We start from the raw sequence: 7,432 nt of genomic DNA, 5'->3' as shown, positions 1-7,432 counted from the left end.
CCTAACTAGAAAAGTTTATATTGCAATCAATCTAAGAGATTTTATGTAGCACGTGGCCATTATCACAATAATCAATGTTGGAGGCCAAAGAACAATATATTCAGAAGAAAATATATTTTATATAAAGACTAGTCACAAAGCACCGACCTTACACTTTTTTTACACGTCAGTACTTACAAATCTGTATCAAGAACAAAAATTAAAGAACAAAGAGTTAAGAGAATAAAACCTCCCCTTTGTGGAAAATATTTGCGAGAAGACGCTAAGAAATAAGATATATCCTATATAAGGCTGGTCAATATATACACATGTTGCGCGTATACGTTACGTCAATTTTTTTTTTATTTCTCAGTAATAAAATTGATGTTCACAAAAATTTGAAAATAAAACCTCCCTTTTGGTATTTTTTTTTATATGAAGGTACGGAAGACAATATATTTTATATAAATATTTATCATAAGACATTATTTTTACTGTTTATTTTCTCTTTTACATGTCAAATTTATATTTTCTCAAAAGCGTAATTGTAAGGTTGTACTTCTTGTATTTTGAGAGAAACATTTCTCCCAAATAGAAAAAATAGAGGCATTTCTCATTTTTTTTTGTAGATGTTAACATCTAAATTTTATCCTCCAACAATTTTATTTAATCGGTCGAATTTCTCGAGTCACAAACGGAGTAAAATAAACACTTTACTGATGAAAAATGATTTTATAAAATTGTTTCGGTGACATTTTACCATTTCATTTGACATAATATCATCTTGCATATTTTGTATATTTCTTCATATTTCTAAACATAAGTATCAAAACTTAAATTCAAAATAGTGAAAACAATTATTTAATTAATTGTTTAAACTAACAAGGATCAATTGATAAATATTTTACTCCGTTAGGTTGAGAAATTAGATTAAATAAATTTATGATCAATTACATCTCAATTTTATAATTTATTTGACTTTAATCACTTTTAAATTGGTTAAAATTGAAATCCCAAATTGATTTATATGCTAATTATGGCTATAATTGAAATAACCGGTTATTTTGTACATACAAACCGTGGCCACAATCGAAATATGTTGGTTAAGTTTAAGTTTACATTTGTGACCACATTTGCACAGTTAATCCGTCTGAATTAAAGGAATTGGGCAAAAGGACCAATCCCATTTTTACGGAGACCCGGCCCAGAACCACGTTTAATATACCAAGCGCCCTTTCTATTATCATTTTTTTGAAATGATTTTTCTCAACCACAAACCCTAGCTGCCTGAGAGAGATTCCCTCTCTCTTCTTCCATGTTGCCGGAAATAGTAAAGATTCAGGCGCATATTGCTTTATTCAGTTAGTGTTCGACGGATTTGAAAATGTTTTTCCCTCTCTCCACCGCGTCTCCACCAACAATAGGTAAAATCCTCACCCTCTCTCTCTCCTTTTTGCTTTTTTTGCTCTCAAGGAGAAAAATCCTTAATGGTATTTGTCTTACTATTGCTCAAAAACACAAATTTTCATTGGTTCTTAGCTTAAATCTTTCAAAAGAAAAGGATAAATCCAAGAAATCTTCAAAATTCCAAGGTCCCACATTGATTTCAAGAGAAATCTGTGGGTTTTAGGGGTTCTATATAAAGAAGTCCTTATTTCATTGCAAAAACAAGTCTCAATCGAGCAAAACCCCCAAAATTTTAAGTTTCCAGCAAGGGATCCGATTAGAATTGGAATCCTTGCTTAGTTTACTTAATTTTGGGATCAGTCTAATGTTTTCTTTAATTTCGATTTGTGTGTCGTGGCTGAGTTGGGTGCTAAGGAGCTCAAAGATCTCCAATGCCAATTCTCGACAAAGGCTGCACAAAAGAAAGGTAATTAATTATATTTCCTTCCTTTTATTTTCTGTATGTTTAAGGTTCTTTATGTCTTTTATATGTTTATGTATTTAGTTTAGTTCTAGTTTAATGATAGTAAGCATGTGTTAGACTAGAGTAAAAAATTCTTTGTTTGTTTCTTGTTAGTGTAAAATGCTTAGCTTAATTCATTCTTGGTTAGCAAGGATATGATTAGATGTGTTTTTTTTTTCTTTTCCACATGTTTAGAATTCCCTTTTGGTTTAATTTGATAATTTAGGGAACATGACTTAGTCATTTATTTCATCACAGCTTAATCATAAGAGATTAACCAACCTTATCCTGACAGTTCTCTAACTGACCTATCTATATTTAGTTAAACCCTGCTATATGAATGATAGACAGAGCAGTAGAATAGTCTGCACTTAGAGTAGGATGTGTTAGCTTTACTAACATCTATAGCATAGCATCAAAGGATTGGCTTGTTACCATATAACCATGTATGAACATAGAACTTAGTTAATAAGTTAATAATGGGCCAAAAAGAGATGGAAAGCCAAAGAGGTTGAAATAGTTGTGATCCCCTTTTGACAATTTGGAATTATCATGTGGCTCATTTATCTTACTTGTATGAGACCTAACTTTACCCCAGGTCAACATAACATTCAGTACTTGTTTGGGTTTGTTTGAACATTTGAAGATATCTATGTGACACTAGTTTGCTCAAGATGTGACTCTCTATTCGATTTACATAGTTTCTGAAACATGATTATTTTGTCCATCTAGTTTTTTTTTTTTTTTTGGTTATTAGGGAGTTGCACTTTACCAAGTCTCCATGTCATTAAAAACCTAAAAGTTCACATGTTAGAGTGGTTGTGCATGTTTAAATTCTAAAATGGGAGAACTGTTCCATTTTATTTGCCTTGTGTGCTTCTGTTTTTTCCTCTTTCATAGATCATGGCACATATCTGTGTGTTCGGAAAAATATGAGTACTGTTTTTCTTTAGTTGAAATTCTGAGTAAGTACTTGTCAAAATGTTTTGCATGAGATGACTCCATGTTGATAAACAGGGGTCTTAAATAGTATATATTCTTATTTTACTGTTAGAAACTATACATGAGAAACATTCAGTATGATTTATATGTCTGCCAGGATGACTAAGTGATCTGTCTCTTGGAATGCCGATCATGCATAATCTGTTTTTTTTTTTTTTTTTGGGTCAAGTCTAGTTACCCATGAGCATATGAACTGCTTGCATTTTATGACTGTTTGAAGCATGATCCTCATCTCTATTGCCTATGACATACTGGTACTAATGGTATATGCTAATGCTTGTGAATCTCTAGTGCTAAATGATGAATTTATTGGTGAAAACTGGGACTTGTCTCATTTCTATTCTTACCCCTAGTGAAATGATAAATGTTAAGAAGTAAAGATGAATTTGCTTTGGTCTTTGTTTTATATGAAGGGTTGTGTCACTTAACTTTTGGGAAGGCATTGACTGATGTCCTAGGGTGATGAGCCTAAGAAGAAGCTTTGAGTACACCATACTCAGCTTTATCTTAGTGTTTATAGTTGTTGGGGTTCCTCTTGTTGGACCATAAAATTATGGGAGCTTTCCCCTTATTTTTTTACTCTGTTTGTATGCTAAGTGAAGGACCTGTGAACCTCAAGTCTAAAATGACATAGAAACTGTCTGATGAGCCTGCTGTTTAGGATGTTCTGACTTTAGTTTGGGTACTTCTAATGACTTAAGGACCGTAATGTGTTTAGAATACTTCTCTTTGAACCTGAGATGTCTATTAAGATGAGAAATTTCTTAAACTAACTACTAGGGGCTGAATTACCCTTTTCCATGCTTCCTTGCCATACTATGTGTTCTATGAAGGGTTAAAGTCTATTACATTGATATGTTTGTCTTCGTGTGTATGCCATGACATTTGAACAAATCTAAGGCTTGAATATACTTTTCAAATACCCTTTGTTTGCCCTGTCCTTTACCACTTGAATTAAACTAGACTTTGTCATAAGTTCTCCCCAAAAACAGTTAAGATGTGCATGGGTGCAAATTTGTCTTGTTACTAGCCTAGTCCCCTTTTTCTCTCTTTTTTTTATACAGCAACGTTGAGATATGCACACATTACCCAGAACATGACTATCCCATTGTATTTGTATGCATTTCTATTAGGGATATCAGCTGCTATGTTTGTTTTCTTCTCCAGACTCTGCATATGAAACAAAAGCATGTTGGATTTGATGTCATAGCATGTTGTGACCTGATGAATTCTCTGAGAGTATAAATGACTGTTGTCCCTTGTCTTTGTGTGTGTATAAAAGCTTTAAACATGAATGAAGACCTTGTATATAATGAGCATGTACTGAGTATACATGAGTATATATGTTGTGTATACTTCAATTATACAAAGGGTATATCCTTGTATATTTTGGTATATTCACATGTTTACTAAGTTAATTATGTGAATGAATGAAACTTGAGATTGATGATTGTTGCTTCTTCTCCCTTCTTGTTATGATAAGGTAAGATATACCATCAAATGTACAAGGTATATTTCAATGTATATACCCTAGTATATAAGGATGTATATCTTGTATATGTACCGTATATCACAGCTCGCTTTGCTGCACTTTTCACTATAATGGACCCAGTCTGATTGCCCCCCTCCTCTCTCTCTCCTGTTTCTTTTCTCTTGTATAGTCTCTTCATATGAATGCATTGGGCCTGAAGCCCATAATACTGCCTTTGCGAAATGTTCTTGATGTTTGGGCTTGACCAACATTATTTTTATCATGCTATAACTTGTTTGGGCCTAGTTCGACGTCATTTTGCATTTTTTAATTCATGTGGGCTTGCCACCTTGATTATGAATCGTGTATTTCGTAAGTGTGTGGTAACCTTTCCTTTATCTTGGTAAATGCGATTAAGTGTTATGTTTACCTCATTTCTTTATTTTTCGTTTGGCTTAGTATAGATGCTTTCTAACCGCCACTTTCTCCACACACCACCCCCCCCCCCCCCCCCCCCCCGCCCCGCCCCCGCGCGTCTTTGCATGAATACATGTGGGCCCATTGGCCTAAAACTGCATCAACACCTCTTCCGTTGGGCCGAAGGCCCAACAACTCATAGGTCAAGTCCAAACGTAGAAGTGAAGGTCCAACCATGGGTGAAAATGGTTTAGCATATTAGTTGTTGGACTTAGGTCTGAGTCTGAATAATTCAGATTTAGCTCATTAAGTGCATTTGTTTTTGTTAAAATTTTACCACTTATTCGGTCTTGAGCGAGATCTTGGGTAAAGTCTTAAACTCGTCCAGAGCTTAGCACATATTAATTGATAATTTTGCATTAAATGTCGTAAAGAAAAACTGACGCCAAACCCTTTAAACCTAACCTAATTTCTGCCACAACCCTTTTTACCATTATTTGTTCTCGTTTTACCATCAAATCTTATACCTTCGTCAGACTTTGTGATTTTGATGCCTTCCACATATTCTTCAGTTGAAGAGGCCTTTTTCTATGTAAATACACCGTCATTAAAAATAAAGAAAACTACCATGAATAGATATTTTGGGTCTGGCAAAGAATACAAGGATGAAATTATGGCAAATTATGTCTCTGACCTTCAATGATTTTGGTGCTATTATTCTTTACTATTATGTTCTCTTATTTCATGACAAATTCTGAGGGGAAATTAACCTTTTTCGTTCGCAATTTTGGTGGGTATATAGGAACACAATATATAAGATGGAGAGATGAGATAGAAAGGGAGAGGGGATCGAGAGGGAGGAGATCTAGAGGCCTCCAACGATACAATTATTGCTTCTCAATCAAATCTATCTGGCATATACATAATGTTTGTAGTTTAGATATATTGAATTGTTATCAAATAGATTAGTTTATGTTGAATTTAGATTTTATGATTACATTTTATTACAACATCTCTTCTATCGATTATCATTTTTTTTAAATTCGTATAGTTCAATAATTATATCAAATACAAAATCTTCATTTATATCTTTAAATACTTTAATGTATCTCTCAAAATATAATTGTTGTTGTTTAAGTTAATATTTTATCTAATATTTTCTTGATATAATTTTTAATTACTTTTTTTATTTGCATTATATATTTATTATTATGTTTAAATTTTGATATATTATACACATTCAGACCATGAAAAACAAAAGGTCTTAATCATTCAGTGTTTAAATCTACAGTCAGTATTTAAGTATTCAGATGTGCATTCAGATTCAGACATTTTAATCTTAGAAAAAACAAATGCAGCCTTAGTAAACCCACCAGCCCATTGCTTTATTTTATGTTTATTTGTATGTACAAACACATGTAAATATTGAAATCCATGATTCGGACTTAGAAAAAATAGGCAAAAGATGCTAAAATCGTTAGAAAGAATAGAAACCCCGGCACAATTGATTCGGACCCAACGAGAAAATAAAGGATACCTTTCTAATAAAAATGATAAAAAGAAATATTTTTCTCCTTTGAAGAAAAACAGAAAAAACGCAAAAACAGTGGCTTATTTTGAAAAAATCAACTTCTTTTTGCTGAGCTTGGGAGATTTCTTTTTACAAAAAGGGATCAGGAGAAAAAAATTGATTTCAAAAGAGATTTGGAAAGAAAAACACAAAAATGGTTTAAGTGGTTTTTTTCAAGTATAGTCTTTTTGGGCTTAGCCCACATAAGGCAAGATAAACAACTGGAATTTAACCTTAAATTGAGTTTGGATAAGGAAATTCAGAAAAAGAATGCGGTTGACCTATATTAAGGGAGAAAATATATGATTCTATTTCAAAAGATGTCATTTGCCAAAAAGAATAATTTTTTGTCAAATCACATATGAAATTATTTGAATATTCTTAAACTTATAGGGATAAATAGGATTGTAACACTTTGGACCAAACCAAGTAGAACTCTACTTGAGGGAAACCTTAAAGTGTGTTTTGGTCCGAAAAGTGAAATAAATTATTTTAATCCTTATTCGTATTTTGAAAGGAAAAAAAAAAACTCTTTTCTTAAAAAGAGAGTGCAAGAGTTTCATTTCCATAAAACCATTTTGATATGCCATGATTCTTATATACATTCTTTTAAACACATTTTTAAGCAAGTATTACTTAAGTCACAATTTTAAAACCCGAAGGTCAACCGCATTCTGCGGAATCTTAATACCGGGGTGCCTAACACCCTGGGAAATCACTTGAACCCTTATCCGAACTCTGGTACTAAAAAGGTTTTTTCACACAAAAAATCTTAAAATTGGTTTTTTCCTAATTTTCATAAATAAATTAGGTGGCAACTTTAAAAGTAGTAAATCTAAAAAGAGTCCACAAATACGATGTAGCTTTTATGTCTCGCGTAAAAGTGAACCGTAACAGATGGCGACTCTGCTGGGGATTTCAAAGAGATTCCAACCATAAGGGTTTCAATATGCGTGGCTTTATTTGTAATTATTTGCTTAAGTGGTTAAATTTTTGTATATGTAACTGTCACGGCATGCATATTATAAAACTTCGACAAAAGGCAAAAAATTACATGGTTTCGAAGGCGACTACGCGAGCTCGC

The 7,432-nt window shown here is 32.8% G+C and overlaps 1 long non-coding RNA gene across 1 annotated transcript; it reads left to right on the top strand.

Moving 5' to 3' along the window:
- Positions 1–1,190: 1,190 nt before the first annotated feature.
- LOC132056873 (uncharacterized) lies at positions 1,191–5,804 on the top strand. Its single transcript, XR_009414994.1, has 2 exons — positions 1,191–1,852; positions 5,581–5,804. It is a non-coding gene; the product is annotated as an uncharacterized LOC132056873 (long non-coding RNA).
- The last annotated feature ends 1,628 nt before the right edge of the window (positions 5,805–7,432 follow it).

Source organism: Lycium ferocissimum, chromosome 5, assembly GCF_029784015.1.
Source record: "Lycium ferocissimum isolate CSIRO_LF1 chromosome 5, AGI_CSIRO_Lferr_CH_V1, whole genome shotgun sequence".
In the NCBI taxonomy this organism is placed as follows: Eukaryota; Viridiplantae; Streptophyta; class Magnoliopsida; order Solanales; family Solanaceae; genus Lycium; species Lycium ferocissimum.
This window is presented reverse-complemented; position numbering and strand designations above follow the sequence as displayed.